Source organism: Cherax quadricarinatus, chromosome 31 (assembly GCF_038502225.1).
Source record: "Cherax quadricarinatus isolate ZL_2023a chromosome 31, ASM3850222v1, whole genome shotgun sequence".
NCBI lineage: Eukaryota > Metazoa > Arthropoda > Malacostraca > Decapoda > Parastacidae > Cherax > Cherax quadricarinatus.
Genome location: NC_091322.1, coordinates 35,746,464 through 35,762,786, shown reverse-complemented (window position 1 = coordinate 35,762,786; position 16,323 = coordinate 35,746,464). Strand labels below are relative to the sequence as shown.

The 16,323-nt window shown below is 43.0% G+C and overlaps 1 protein-coding gene across 2 annotated transcripts in view; it reads right to left on the bottom strand.

Moving 5' to 3' along the window:
- LOC128697010 (uncharacterized) overlaps positions 1 to 16,323 on the bottom strand; it is a 1,143,041-nt gene that overhangs the window by 1,113,002 nt on the left and 13,716 nt on the right. The window lies entirely within an intron of this gene.

The window sequence follows — 16,323 nt, the reverse complement described above, 5'->3', positions numbered from 1 at the left end:
TTCAAGTTAATGAGAGTGGAAAATCCTTGTTCGCAAAGATAGGTAGTTGCAAGTGGCAGCAGTATTTTTATTGCTTCCTCGTATACAATATTACATTGTACACTCTTAACTGTTATGATAAATCACATAACACTACCTTACCTTGGTTATCGAAAGTCTTAAACCTACTAATATAAACAATGAACTTCTACTGGCTGCAAGCAGACAATTATTGATAACGAGATAGGACCCTAGGCCAAAAGTTAGGTTGTGCGGTTGTCGTGGCGGCTACCGAGTCACTTCAAACACTCGCAGTGTTGCCAGCCACTGCAGTCCTTATCCGTTTTGCACTGTGACCACACTGTGGTCACAGTGTATAAGTATACTTAAGAACATAAGAAAGAAGGAACACTGCAACAGGCCTACTGACCCATGCGGAGTATAAATATACCTAGTTGGATGAATCTTACTGTAGCCAGCTGGCCCAGTGGCTTACACACTGGCCTAGAGTTTTATGACTCACTTGCCACGGCTTCTAACCCCACCCGTACCATGGTTTGGATCTGATTACACCTCAAGTTACTCTCACTTATATTAATATACTTGGCGTTTGTGATCCTTTTCATTCCTTAGTAAGAGCTACCATGTACAGGTACTGCTTGACTATTTTGTTTGACGCAGGTGTTTTGGTCTTGTTTTAAGGCACTGTTTACGAGTACCGTGAGGGAACCATGCAACCCATTCTCCAGCTAAATCTGGCTGGATAAGCGCGCAGATTTGATCATTTCACGGGACTTCTCAGCCACCGCGTTGAAAGACCTATTACCGCATCGATCTTTAATTTATTTGTGGTTAAATATACATTTTATAGATTTTTTAAGCAAATCCTGACTTAAAGAAAATAGTAAATGGTTTACAGGGAATGTTCAGCGAATGACGTTAGGAAAGGGGTAAGAAAATTAGAATAGTAAAATGAGGATATGTTGATATGTAAGATGATCTATTTCGCGATGGAAGAGATAAATGTACACACAACTTTTATAATAGTATCATGAAGCCTTTATCATACGAGAAACTATAATAAAGTTTGGACATGACAAGAAAACTTCTAAACGGGAGATATTAATAAATGTTTCGACGGAAGACACTAATCAAGAGTTTTTGTAGAAGTTAAAAAAACGCTAGAGTAGAAGAAACAGAATAGGAGACGCTAAGAAAACATTTTTGAAGTAAAGACAACGTTTGAACAGGAGAAGCTAGGAAAGTGTTTTTGTGAAAGCTAAGGAAACGTTTATGGGTAAGAAAAATCTCCGTATGAAATGTTTGGGTCTTCCAGGGAAATAAAGACACTCGGAGGAAAAATATGAAGCCGTAGAATTTTGTGCATTTGCTACTTATGAAGACAAACGCTTTGCGAGAATAAACATCCACATCAGTTGTAATAACTTATGATTGTCTTGCGTGTGCCCTGGGGACTCCATGCAACTTTTAGTACTAACTCCAACACGGATAAGTTTACGTCTTCGCTACCTAGAGTATCTAGAGGGCATTCCGGGGATCAACTTCCCAACGGCCCGGTCTACAACCAGGCCTCCCGGTGGATCAAAGCCTGATCAACCACGCTGTTGCTGCTGGCCGCACGCAGTCCAACATATGAACCATAGTCCGGCTGATTCGGCACCAACTTTAAAGTACATGTATATGTCTAGCTCCCTCTTGAAGGCAGCCAGGGGTCTATTGGCTAGTGGGAGGATGTTGAACAATCTTGGGCCCTGGACACTTACTGTGTTTTTATTATTGTACCCTACTTTCATTGGGGATTTTATTCACCGCCTGCCCAGTCTTTTGCTTTCCTAGGGAGTGATTTCCGTGTGAAGATTAGGGACCATTCCTTCTAGGACTTTCCAAGTGTAGATCATGATATATCTTTCTCGTCTGCATTCCGGCGAGTACAAGTCAAGTGCTTCAAAGCGTTCCCAGTAGTTAAAGTGTTTGATGGAACTTATATGTGCAGTAAAGGTTCTCTGTACATTCTCTATCTCTGCAATTTCACCTGCTTTGAACGGAGATGTTAATGTACAGCAGTATTCCAGCCTAGAGAGGACAAGTGATTTAAAAAGGGTCATCACTAGCTTGGCATCTCTTGTTTTGAACGTTCTCATTATCCATCTTATCATTTCCTTTGCAGATGTGATAGTGGCACTGTTGTGACCCTTGAAAGTAAGAATCTCAGACACTACCACTCCCAGGTCCCTTACATTACTTTTCCGCTCTAAGGCTAAAGCCAATTAACCTACATACTCTTTAGGGTCGGTTAGATTACCTTCACTTATCCAAATTTAAACAATTATATCAAACAATACATCAATACCATAATAATGCATAAATACGATACTTTTTTGAAGAGCGAACACAAAACAGTGATCCCTATTGAAGATTAAAATAAGTCTTAGATCAAAACCTAATTTCACATTTCACTGTCACAGTCGCTTTACCAACATTCTTAAGCAAAGGTTAAAAAAATGACTGTTTGAACCCACATACGAACAAGCCATTATGATATTCTGCTTTATAATGGCCGTCTCGCTGGTTGGAACAGGCATCTTACCGCCTGGAAAGCTTACTTAAAACGGATCATTCATCTTCCAGAGACCAGCATAATCAGTCAAAACAAGAAGCTATCCATCATGCAGAATTTGGCATATTTACATGGCGTAATATGCTAGCAGTGATAGATTTACATTATGGCTTACAAGTTGCCTGCAAGCATCTGGCAAAGATGGAGAGGAGGTAGGGGTAGGGATGGGAGATCGGGAAGCGGAAGGGGTAGGGGAATGGGAGGGGGAGGAGTGGTTGGGAGAGTACAGGATGGTGGTGTATCCTTGGCTGCTTCCTACGCCTCAAGCATCCAGCCTCAACCCTGAAAATCTTGTTATGATTCAGTACTAGACCAAAGAACTAATTCTGCCCTCCCTTCTGCTGCTCCTCCTCCTCCCTGCTGCTGCTGCTGCTGCTGCTCCTCCTCCTCCTCCCTGCTGCTGCTGCTGCTCCTCCTCCTCCTCCCTGCTGCTGCTGCTGCTCCTCCTCCTCCCTGCTGCTACTGCTGCTGTTCCTCCTCTCTCCTACTACTGTTCTCTCCTCCTGCTATTGCTCCTTCCCTCTCATGCTGCCATAGCTCCAGCTGTTACTGCTCCTGGTAATGTTGCTGCTGCTGCTGCTCCCTCCTACTGCTGCTATTCTTCCGTCCTGCTGCTCCTCCCTTTTCTTGCTACTGCTGCTGCTCCTCCTGCGGACATTGTTCCCAGTCTCGCTCCTACCTGTGCTACCTGTAACGCGCTTATGACTGAGGTATTCTACTCTTGAAGCTCAAACTGTGATTAAATTTCATTGTTGACAGTCTGATGTACCAGGCTGCTCTTACTTCCCCCTCTTCCTTCCTCCTCCCTCCCAAAATTTCTCTTTCTCACACGCTTATGTACATACCCCTATGTCCAATTTGAAAGAGAGTACTCACTCACCTATATGTTGTTGCAGGGATCGAGTCACAGCGTGTGTGTGTGTGTTAACCAATTACTGAGGTGCAGATGCAGCACTTTATTACAGCAGGTCAAACGTTGGTTGGTAAACGGCAGGAAATACTTGAGTAAAGTGAAGCGGGCTTGGTCCAGTCATGAATATATGAATACTCAAGTATTCAGCCAAGACACACACACGCACACACGCTTCCAATGATATTATGGAAACGTCACTCATAACGTTGGTGTTCTATACGCTATCTCGTGCACATATGCACTAGCACTAATGTACACACGTTAACCGCACGACTTATGCTTTATTATTATTATTATTATTATTATTATTATTATTATTATTATTATTATTATTGACAAGCATTTCTTAATAGCAGAAAGGATAAGGCTAATCCAGGTCAGCCTTTCTCAACAGCACAGGAAGTAAGATCAAAACAGCTGGATACTCCATCAGTCACCTAGCAGATAACAGGGTAAAGTACATGCACTATGAACATTAAAATGGTATAAAATACCGACAGATTGTTAGGTAAGACACATATGCAACAGTTAGGTATCTTTATTTCGAAACGTTTCGCCTACACAGTAGGCTTCTTTAGTCTAGTACAGAAAAGTTGATATAAGCAGAAGAGACTTGATTACATCGTCTTCAAGTCTCTTCTGCTTCTATCAACTTTTCTGTACTCGACTGAAGAAGTCTACTGTGTAGGCGAAACGTTTCGAAATAAAGATACCTAACTGTTGCATATGTGTCTTACCTAACAACACTACATGCACTATACAAATTACAAAGCTTACCCAATATCCGTCTCACGTGAATGATGAAGCCAGAAAATCTCCACATTCTCAGATTTGTTAATACGCCGATAACGTTATACACTTTAATAGGTCATCTAACGGGAGGCCTGGTCTGAGACAGTGCCGCGAAGGTGTTGACTCTCCCAACAGACCCTGTGTATGTGTATGTCTACTGGGAGTCTACCTGGAGGGTATTCCGGGGATCAACGCCCCCGCGGCCAGGTCCATGACCAGGCCTCCTGATGGATCAGGGCCTGATCAACAAGGTTGTTACTGTGATGAATGGTTTGATGGACTGAACACATCGACTCCAGGCTGAGGGACTGATTACCTCATACTCCTCCTCTCCTTACTCCTTCCTCTTTGTATTGGACTGATGAAGCCACTGTGTGGCGAAACGTTTCCTGAATAAAGATTCCCATATGCTGCATAAGTGTCTCAATCTTCAAGGTTGTTACTGCTGGCCACACGTAGTCCAAAGTACGAACCACAGCCTGGCTGATCCGGCACTGACTTTACTCACTCGTACTCACCCGTTTGAGGTTGTAGGGGTCGATTCTCATCTTTTGGCGTGTGGTGTGTACTCACCTAATTGTTGGAAGGGTCGGGTCTCAGCTCCTGGCCGCTATTGGTTTCACTTTCTCCGCTGCGTTAGCTCTATCATACCTATTCGCAAAGCTATGTATAGATTCTGCCTCTACTACTTTGCTAGATCGTTCCACTTCCTGACCACTTGAAGGCTAAAGAATTATTTCCTGACATTCCTGCGATTCATTTGTGCTTTCAACTTCCAGCTGTGACCACGTGAACCCGAGACCCGCCTCTCAGGCTCTCCCTGTCAACTCCTCTGAGTATTTTATACATCGTAATCATGTCACCTCTGGTCCTTCTGTCCTCTAGTGTCGTCAAGTTTAGCTCCTCTAGCCTCTCCTCATAGTTCATACCATCAACTACGGGACTAGTTTCCTTGCAAACCTTTGCACTTTTTTTCTATTTCCTTAAATGCTTAACCAGATGCGAGGAGGTCCTCTTTCAGGAAGGATTGCAGTTTTAGTCCCCCGAGCCTGTGCACCGTTTCCAGACGTCTTTGCCCTTCTCCTATTTTCGTAAATTTGCATGTGCTGGGGTTAAATTCCAATAGTCACTTTTCAGACCAATCCTGCAGCTTGTCCCGATCCATTTGTAGTCTTTCCTGCTCTACTCCTGTTTGTATTCGCATTAGTTTCACATCACCCGAGAACAGGGATACCTGTGACTCGATTTCCCGTCATGTCTTTTCCTTACACTGGTGTGTGTGTGTGTGTACTCACCTATTTGTGGTTGAAGGGGTCGAGTCCTAGCTCCTGGCCCCGCCTCTTCACCGGTTGCTACTAGGCCCTCCCTCTCCCCGCTCCATGAGCTTTATCAAACCTCGTCTTAAAACTGTGTATGGTTCCTGCCTCCACTACGTCATTTTCTAGGCTATTCCACTGCCTTACAACTCTATGACTGAAGAAATACTTCCTACTATCTCTCTGACTCATTTGTGTCTTCAACTTCCAATTGTGGCCTCTTGTTTCTGTGTCCCCTCCCTGGAACATCCTGTCTTTGTCCACCTTGTCTATTCCACGCAGTATTTTATATGTCGTTATCATGTCTCCCCTGACCCTCCTGTCCTCCAGTGTCGTCAGGCCGATTTCCCTTAATCTTTCTTCATAGGACATTCCCCTTAGCTCTGGAACTAACCTTGTCGCAAACCTTTGTACTTTCTCTAGTTTCTTGACGTGCTTTATCAAGTGCGGGTTCCAAACAGGTGCTGCATACTCCAGTATGGGCCTGACATACACGGTGTACAGTGTCTTGAATGATTCCTTACTAAGGTATCGGAATGCTGTTCTCAGGTTTGCCAGGCGCCCGTATGCTGCAGCAGTTATCTGATTGATGTGTGCTTCCGGAGACATGCTCGGTGTTATACTCACCCCAAGATCTTTCTCCTTGAGTGAGGTTTGCAGTCTTTGGCCACCTAGTCTATACTCTGTCTGTGGTCTTCTGTGCCCTTCCCCTATCTTCATGACTTTGCATTTGGCAGGATTAAATTCGAGAAGCCATTTGCTGGACCAGGTGTCCAGTCTGTCCAGGTCTCTTTGAAGTCCTGCCTGGTCCTCATCAGATTTAATTCTCCTCATTAACTTCACATCATCTGCAAACAGGGACACTTCTGAGTCTAACCCTTCCGTCATGTCGTTCACATATACCAAAAATAGCACTGGTCCTAGGACCGACCCCTGTGGGACCCCGCTCGTCACAGGTGCCCACTGTGATACATCATTACGTACCATGACTCGTTGTTGTCTCCCTGTCAGGTATTCTCTGATCCATTGCAGTGCCCTTCCTGTTATATGCGCCTGATGCTCTAGCTTCTGCACTAATCTCTTGTGAGGAACTGTGTCAAAGGCCTTCTTGCAGTCCAAGAAGATGCAATCAACCCACCCCTCTCTCTCTTGTCTTACTTCTGTTATTTTATCATAAAACTCCAGAAGGTTTGTGACACAGGATTTGCCTTCAGTGAATCCGTGCTGGTTGGCATTTATACTCCTGTTCCGTTCCAGGTGCTCCACCACTCTCCTCCTGATAATCTTCTCCATAATTTTGCATACTATACACGTCAATGACACAGGTCTATAGTTTAGTGCCTCTTTTCTGTCTCCTTTTTTGAAAATGGGAACTACATTTGCCGTCTTCCATACCTCAGGTAGTTGCCCAGTTTCCAGGGATGTGTTGAAGATTGTGGTAAGTGGCACGCACAACATATCTGCTCCCTCTCTAAGGACCCACGGAGAGATGTTGTCCGGTCCCATTGCCTTTGAGGTATCGATGTCCCTTAGCAGTTTCTTCACCTCCTCCTCATCTGTATGTATGTCGTCCAACACGTGTTGGTGTATTCCTTGCTGGTGTCCCCATCTGGTCTGTCCCCCCAGAGTCCTTCCTGTCTCTACTGTAAATACTTCCTTAAATCTCGTGTTGAGCTCTTCACATACCTCTTGATCGTTTCTTGTGAGTTCTCCACCTTCTTTCCTCAGCCTTATCACCTGGTCCTTGACTGTTGCCTTCCTCCTAATGTGTGTGTGTGTGTGTGTGTGTGTGTGTGTGACAGACAACACATTAAGAATTAAATATTGGCAGGTCTTGTGGGCGTGTGCAGTCATGCGATCAAGTGAAAATAATGCTACTAACTTCCCTTCCAGTCTCCCGCTGCTGCTTCCCACTATTTCATTCCCACTGCCTCTTCCCTCTATTAATGATTATAATCATAACCACAGTTTTTAAAGCAGTGGACCGGTAAGCCAGCGGAAGGCCTCGGTCAAATGACCAGAAGCTCCAGCTGCGGGTTATCAATATGACTAAGACCAGCGTCGGGAAACACTTGTCCTGTTTCCTGACAAACCTAACCTAACCTAACCTAATCTAACGTAACGTAACCTAATCTAACCTATCGTAACGTAACGCAACCTAACCTAACGTAACATCTATCCCAGTCCTATTGCCTCTTCCTACTTCCTCTTCTTCCCACTTTCCTCTCACCGGCTTCCGTAACAATTTAATTCCTTTCAAGTTGCCTTGATACCTGTAAAGGGCTCTTGAACTTGAAAACTGGAACTACCTTCTCCTCCCTTGGATCGAACCTGAACGCCTCCCATTTTCCCTGGAACAGTATGAGCCTCGTGGTTTGAATACAATAACAAGGATCTTGTTATGTCTTCCCCTGCCTAGGACTTTTGACTCTCACTGCCTATAACCTGTTATCTTCCACGCTACTGCTGCTTCTAACCTGTTATCTTCCACGCTACTGCTGCTTCTAACCTGTTATCTTCCACGCTACTGCTGCTTCTAACCTGTTATTTTCCACGCTACTGCTGCCTATAACCTGTTATCTTCCACGCTACTGCTGCTTCTAACCTGTTATCTTCCACGCTACTACTGCTTCTAACCTGTTATCTTCCACGCTACTGCTGCCTATAACCTGTTATCTTCCACGCTACTGCTGCTTCTAACCTGTTATCTTCCACGCTACTGCTGCCTATAACCTGTTATCTTCCACGCTACTGCTGCTTCTAACCTGTTATCTTCCACGCTACTACTGCTTCTAACCTGTTATCTTCCACGCTACTACTGCTTCTAACCTGTTATCTTCCACGCTACTGCTGCTTCTAACCTGTTATCTTTCACGCTACTGCTGCCTATAACCTGTTATCTTCCACGCTACTGCTGCTTCTAACCTGTTATCTTCCACGCTACTACTGCCTATAACCTGTTATCTTCCACGCTACTACTGCTTCTAACCTGTTATCTTCCACGCTACTGCTGCTTCTAACCTGTTATCTTCCACGCTACTGCTGCTTCTAACCTGTTATCTTCCACGCTACTGCTGCCTATAACCTGTTATCTTCCACGCTACTACTGCTTCTAACCTGTTATCTTCCACGCTACTGCTGCTTCTAACCTGTTATCTTCCACGCTACTGCTGCTTCTAACCTGTTATCTTCCACGCTACTGCTGCTTCTAACCTGTTATCTTCCACGCTACTGCTGCTTCTAACCTGTTATCTTCCACGCTACTGCTGCTTCTAACCTGTTATCTTCCACGCTACTGCTGCTTCTAACCTGTTATCTTCCACGCTACTGCTGCCTATAACCTGTTATCTTCCACGCTACTATTACTTCTAACCTGTTATCTTCCACGCTACTATTACTTCTAACCTGTTATCTTCCACGCTACTATTACTTCTAACCTGTTATCTTCCACGCTACTGCTGCCTATAACCTGTTATCTTCCACGCTACTGCTGCTTCTAACCTGTTATCTTCCACGCTACTATTACTTCTAACCTGTTATCTTCCACGCTACTATTACTTCTAACCTGTTATCTTCCACGCTACTATTACTTCTAACCTGTTATCTTCCACGCTATTACTTCTAACCTGTTATCTTCCACGCTACTACTGCTTCTAACCTGTTATCTTCCACGCTACTGCTGCTTCTAACCTGTTATCTTCCACGCTACTGCTGCTTCTAACCTGTTATCTTCCACGCTACTGCTGCTTCTAACCTGTTATCTTCCACGCTACTGCTGCTTCTAACCTGTTATCTTCCACGCTACTGCTGCTTCTAACCTGTTATCTTCCACGCTACTGCTGCCTATAACCTGTTATCTTCCACGCTACTATTACTTCTAACCTGTTATCTTCCACGCTACTGCTGCCTATAACCTGTTATCTTCCACGCTACTGCTGCTTCTAACCTGTTATCTTCCACGCTACTATTACTTCTAACCTATCTTCCACGCTACTATTACTTCTAACCTGTTATCTTCCACGCTACTATTACTTCTAACCTGTTATCTTCCACGCTACTATTACTTCTAACCTGTTATCTTCCACGCTATTACTTCTAACCTGTTATCTTCCACGCTACTACTGCTTCTAACCTGTTATCTTCCACGCTACTGCTGCTTCTAACCTGTTATCTTCCACGCTACTGCTGCTTCTAACCTGTTATCTTCCACGCTACTGCTGCTTCTAACCTGTTATCTTCCACGCTACTGCTGCTTCTAACCTGTTATCTTCCACGCTACTGCTGCTTCTAACCTGTTATCTTCCACGCTACTGCTGCCTATAACCTGTTATCTTCCACGCTACTATTACTTCTAACCTGTTATCTTCCACGCTACTGCTGCCTATAACCTGTTATCTTCCACGCTACTGCTGCTTCTAACCTGTTATCTTCCACGCTACTATTACTTCTGACCTATCTTCCACGCTACTATTACTTCTAACCTGTTATCTTGCACGCTACTATTACTTCTAACCTGTTATCTTCCACGCTACTACTGCTTCTAACCTGTTATCTTCCACGCTACTGCTGCTTCTAACCTGTTATCTTCCACGCTACTGCTGCTTCTAACCTGTTATCTTCCACGCTACTGCTGCTTCTAACCTGTTATCTTCCACGCTACTATTACTTCTAACCTGTTATCTTCCACGCTACTATTACTTCTAACCTGTTATCTTCCACGCTACTGCTGCCTATAACCTGTTATCTTCCACGCTACTGCTGCTTCTAACCTGTTATCTTCCACGCTACTGCTGCCTATAACCTGTTATCTTCCACGCTACTATTACTTCTAACCTGTTATCTTCCACGCTACTGCTGCCTATAACCTGTTATCTTCCACGCTACTGCTGCCTATAACCTGTTATCTTCCACGCTACTGCTGCTTCTAACCTGTTATCTTCCACGCTACTATTACTTCTAACCTGTTATCTTGCACGCTACTATTACTTCTAACCTGTTATCTTGCACGCTATTATTACTTCTAACCTGTTATCTTCCACGCTACTACTGCTTCTAACCTGTTATCTTCCACGCTACTGCTGCTTCTAACCTGTTATCTTCCACGCTACTGCTGCTTCTAACCTGTTATCTTCCACGCTACTGCTGCTTCTAACCTGTTATCTTCCACGCTACTATTACTTCTAACCTGTTATCTTCCACGCTACTATCACTTCTAACCTGTTATCTTCCACGCTACTATTACTTCTAACCTGTTATCTTCCACGCTACTATCACTTCTAACCTGTTATCTTCCACGCTACTATCACTTCTAACCTGTTATCTTCCACGCTACTATTACTTCTAACCTGTTATCTTCCACGCTACTATTACTTCTAACCTGTTATCTTCCACGCTACTGCTGCCTCTTAACTGCTATCTTATACCCTACTGTTGCCCGTAATCAATGGTAACCACTGTAAAACTTGATATAACTTTTCCAAGAAGTAAGTTACCATTGTTAATTTTGTTGTAAAATCCCCATTGAACTGAAAATATTATATACCTTTTTGTAAAATGAAATAATTACACTAAGATAATGCTGGAATTTATATATATATATATATATATATATGTGTGTGTGTGTGTGTGTGTGTGTGTGTGTGTGTGTGTGTGTGTGTGTGTGTGTGTGTGTGTGTGTGTGTGTGTGCGTACATTAAGAGAAAACACCCTGAGTGTCCGGGGCCCATGACTGTTCAACAGCCTCCCACCAAGCATAAGGGGAATTTATCGTAAGGGTTCTTAAATGGAGATATCGTAGGTTGAAAGTAGACACACTTGTTGGATGGTAAATATATTGTCAGACTGAGATGAGAGATGGAGCCCGGTGCCAAGCCTGTTCACGTCTTGTAGGTCTGCCGCCGAGTGAGACCGGGACAGAGGGATCACTGCCCATGTGTATCCCTATGACGTCACACAAAGCCAAAGGCCTACGAGGGATCTCGTGTCTAAAGCACAGGGATGATACTAATATGCTATGCTATATAATACTGGGAATACAGGGATCAGCAACTATGCTGACAGCTCGGTCACGTTACGTATGTCGTCCCGACATACACTACTATCTATAGGCTGAACAGGCAGGCGGATCTGGGCTGATTCTATACAATAACAAATTCATATATATCTTAGAACTAATGGATGGTATCATAATGGATATTACATAGTGGGTGTTAACATAATGCATTACAAACTATAAGAACAATTCATTATACAATATGGATGGAATTGATCGATCGATCTGTATTCATGCACTCTACGGATTCTGAGGAAGAATAATTATATACAAAGAAGTGTTTAACAGAAAGGCAGATTCGGTGCACACAAATCTAGACTGTTAATTCTCAGAATACGGAGGGAACGTGAACACGAAAATTTCTGACAAACTGATCAGCTAATAATAAAACACACAGTTGACAAATTCATTCATCTCGGACATCTAATTATGCAGGCTGTTTACACTTAAACCCAATTCTGCGAGGGTAAGGTTTACATATGCAGAATGGTTATCATCTCTGGGAGGATCGAATTCCTCTGCAATGGCTAACACATGCCTTGACTGAGAGAGATCTGAAGGAGTATCTACAAGATACAGGTACAATCACTAGTGACTGTGGAATTACTAACTGGTAAACTCTTCTGCTTGGAGTACCCAACTCGGCTGTTCGATACAGTAACTCTTGGCTCGTTACAAAGTCACTAATGGGTACTGGTGGCTTCACAGTAAGAATAAGATCTTCCTGGAGCAGGAATCGAATCACACCAGAACACAAGGGATCGGTTCTTTGGGCATTTTTGACATCCTCGACAGCAAATGGAGGATCTGCAGTAACTACACTAACGTGTCGCGATAAAGCATCTGCGACTACATTCGACTTGCCAGGTAAATTTTTAAAAGTGGGATTGAACTCTTGGATAGTCAAGGTCCATCTGGCTAACCTTCCAGTAGGCTGTTTGTTCTGGAATAAAGGTAACAGTTCTTCCTTACTGGAGGAAAGAACAAACTCGGTGGAGTGGATGACTCCCCCCGGTTGAAAAAATTAACGCTATAACACGCAATATGAGCAAGGGAGAACGAATCTACTATCTCAACTGCAAGCACAGGAGAAAAGAAATGAACACGGTGAACAATGCTGATATTCAATCTGAGTCGCACACAGTGACACGAGGTATCAGCTATAAAGAAACTACACTTACAAACGTTAACATGTGAAAGTTACTCGAGAAATAACTTCTTACAATGCACTGATTACTGTCAACTAGGATGGGATCACCATCTGAAACACAAGGAACAACAACAGACACTCTAGTGAGAACACTTGCTGTAACAGAGACGTCTTTCTGCAGACAGCATGTCACATCAACAAGAGATGGCATTACTAGTTGCAAGTAATCGTTTTCTGACAAGGCATCCCCTGTGGCGAAACTACTACTCGAACTAGCAGTCATTGCAGGGATAGGCTGTGCACTCAAGGCAGTCTGAGTGTCCCCGGACACTTGAGGCAACGGAACACTATCCTGCAAGTCTGAAGGTATAGGTGGAACACAGATGGGAATGACAGAATTACTAGTGCCTGACCGCTCGGCTACGTTAATAAGTAATTCACGGATCTATAAGAACTTAATCTGAACTTCACATTTCGCAGCACTTTAACAAATCTCAGATACAAGCTGTGAGAACAAACACATTGCTCAAGGGCTAGGTATTGTCTTTCAGTCAGTAAGGGAATGTTGGTACTGTGGACTGATTCATATTGACTTTGACTGGAATGATACACTAAGTGAACGTTCAAAAGTGACTGGGACATCTTCTCAGTGAAAATACTGAAGGGCATAAGTCAAGAAAAATGGAGAGAATGACACAATAAGCTTAAATGGAAGAAAATGCTTAACTATTCTGCATAAGTAATTAAAAATTGACAAGTTACACAGTAAGCAAAGAACTCACACAAGAATAATATGCAACTTAACAAACACTGAAAATCAAGAGAACTTGTACTTTGCTCAAATCTAATATGCTCAACTTTTACTTTAAATTGAATAAATGGCACAGTGAGTTGTCTTTACTTTCAATGCAACAAGGAAAATACACAATAAAATAATAAAATGGACTCAATAAACTTGTGCAAAAATTGAAACAAACACACAATTCACTGAAATAAAAATTAAAATGACAGACAGAATAAAATACTATGCACAGAACAGAGCATAAGAAACTGCACTGTAATAAACTGTATTGCACAACACTGAATAAAATTTTCTGCAAGAAAAACTTTAATAGCAACACAATATTTGCACAAGAATTATTGCAAAATGAGTCAATGTGCAATAATAAAAATTATAACACACAAGAAAAGAAATATATCAAGGAATGAACACTTTAACTCTTAACTGCACTTAAACAACAAGCAAAAGAACAATTTACTTTAAAAGGAGAACTTAAAAAAATTGCACTAAGAGTGAATTTGTTCAATAAAATATGAAAAATAATAGGTGCTAAAACACACAACAAAAAGAAATACAACACTTACAGTGATGCAGAGCACAAAACATCAACATAAACTCAGTACTAGAATTTTCTTGCAATGAAACTTGATGTTTTTTAAAAAAATTTTGTAAACAGATTTCTTGCTGGAGCTTTAAAAATGGCACTATTGTCTGTGGAAATAAGACAAATTAAACACTGGCTGAATAAAGGAATATGAACACAAGAATGTTCAACACACAGGGAACAAACAAAAATACACAATTGCTAGGAAGAAAAAAAAAAATAACAGACAACACTGAGTTGTGATGCAGAATATGAGGTGAAAAATTTACTGAGTTAATTCACTGGAATTCTGAAGTTTAAACACAAGTTCTATACTGCTCATATGTTGCACACACAACAAAGGAAACACTAAGTACTTACTTCAAGTGTATAAAAAGATACACAACACAACAGATATAAAATAATGCACGAAAATTAACACTGAATTAAGGAGATTAAAAGAAATTTATGCAATCAGTACATGATAAACACTGAGTCTGATCAAGAGTCACTGAATGTCACTAAGAGAAAAATTCACTGGGAACACAAAAGAAATGTCTCAACACTCGCAAATGTCTCTAAAAAAAAATATTATAGCTGTAACACTTGAAAAAATGAGATTGATGGATTGTTTTTATCGTCTTGCTGCTGTCCTCTGCACAGATGATCGTAGAATTGCGCTTAAATCGGCGAGAGACAACACATAGGAGGCTTTTAAAGATGGCGCGCCACACTCTAGCTCTTGACCCCCTATGTGGTCCTTAAAATATGGTGCTACAACCCTTAGCAGTGCACCAAAACACTGATGAGGTAGGTGAGTTGTAATGGCCGACTGTAGTTGGGTTTGTGGGTAATGGCAGAGCGAGGCGTCTGAGACCGGCAATGGTGCGACACACGTGATCGTGAGTGGCTGGGCTTATGGGTTGAACGTCGTAAGCCTCACTGAGAAAACCCACACTGCCGCGAAGATAATTCTAAGCCGGCTGGCTTAGGAGAAACCCACGAAATACTACAACACCACAAGGATGAGAAGGAGCACTCAGAATGCTTGGAACTTGAATCACAAGCGATGAAGACTAGTCACGTGGCTTGCCTGAGTACTGGGGTAAGACACTTGGGTTAGTTGCTAGCTGGCTTATCTTAACCCTTCACACAGAATAGCTTGATAACTTCACACGATGAGCACAGCAGGGGTGGAAGCTGGCTTGGCAGGCAAAATAATTGGATGGAGTAGGCTAGGCTGGACTGGACTCGGGTGTTCTGACTCCCCCACCACAGACTGGAAGCTGGCTTATTTTGCAAACTCGGGTCAACCCCTCGGGAGTAATGCAAAAAAGCAGGAAACACTAATACAAAGAGACTGACCAGTGAATAATGTAGAAGCTGGTAGAGTAGCTGGCTTGAGGTAGCTGGATGGGGTGAACCTCGGTAGGCCTACTGGTAACACGAAATGGCCGTCTTGCTGGTCGACAACTTTATCTCCAGAAATCGCTGTAATCGTCAGAATTACAGGCTCACCGCTGTCACCATTTATCGTAAGGGTTCTTAAATGGAGATATCGTAGGTTGAAAGTAGACACACTTGTTGGATGGTAAATATATTGTCAGACTGAGATGAGAGATGGAGCCCGGTGCCAAGCCTGTTCACGTCTTGTAGGTCTGCCGCCGAGTGAGACCGGGACAGAGGGATCACTGCCCATGTGTATCCCTATGACGTCACACAAAGCCAAAGGCCTACGAGGGATCTCGTGTCTAAAGCACAGGGATGATACTAATATGCTATGCTATATAATACTGGGAATACAGGGATCAGCAACTATGCTGACAAATTACCAATAGGCCCTTGGCTGCCTTCAAGAGGGAGCTGGACAGATACCTTAAGTTAGTGCCGGATCAGCCGGGCTGTGGTTCGTACGTTCTACTACGTGCGGCCAGCAGTAACAGCCTGGTTGATCAGGCCCTGATCCACCGGGAGGCCTGGTCGTGGACCGGGCCGCGGGGGTGTTGATCCCCGGAATAATCTCCAGGTAGACTCCAGGTACACATGCAAGTCAATTTTATATAAACGGATAAGGCGTTCTAAATTTGTAAACGAAACCCTTGAGAAAAAAAAAAAAAAA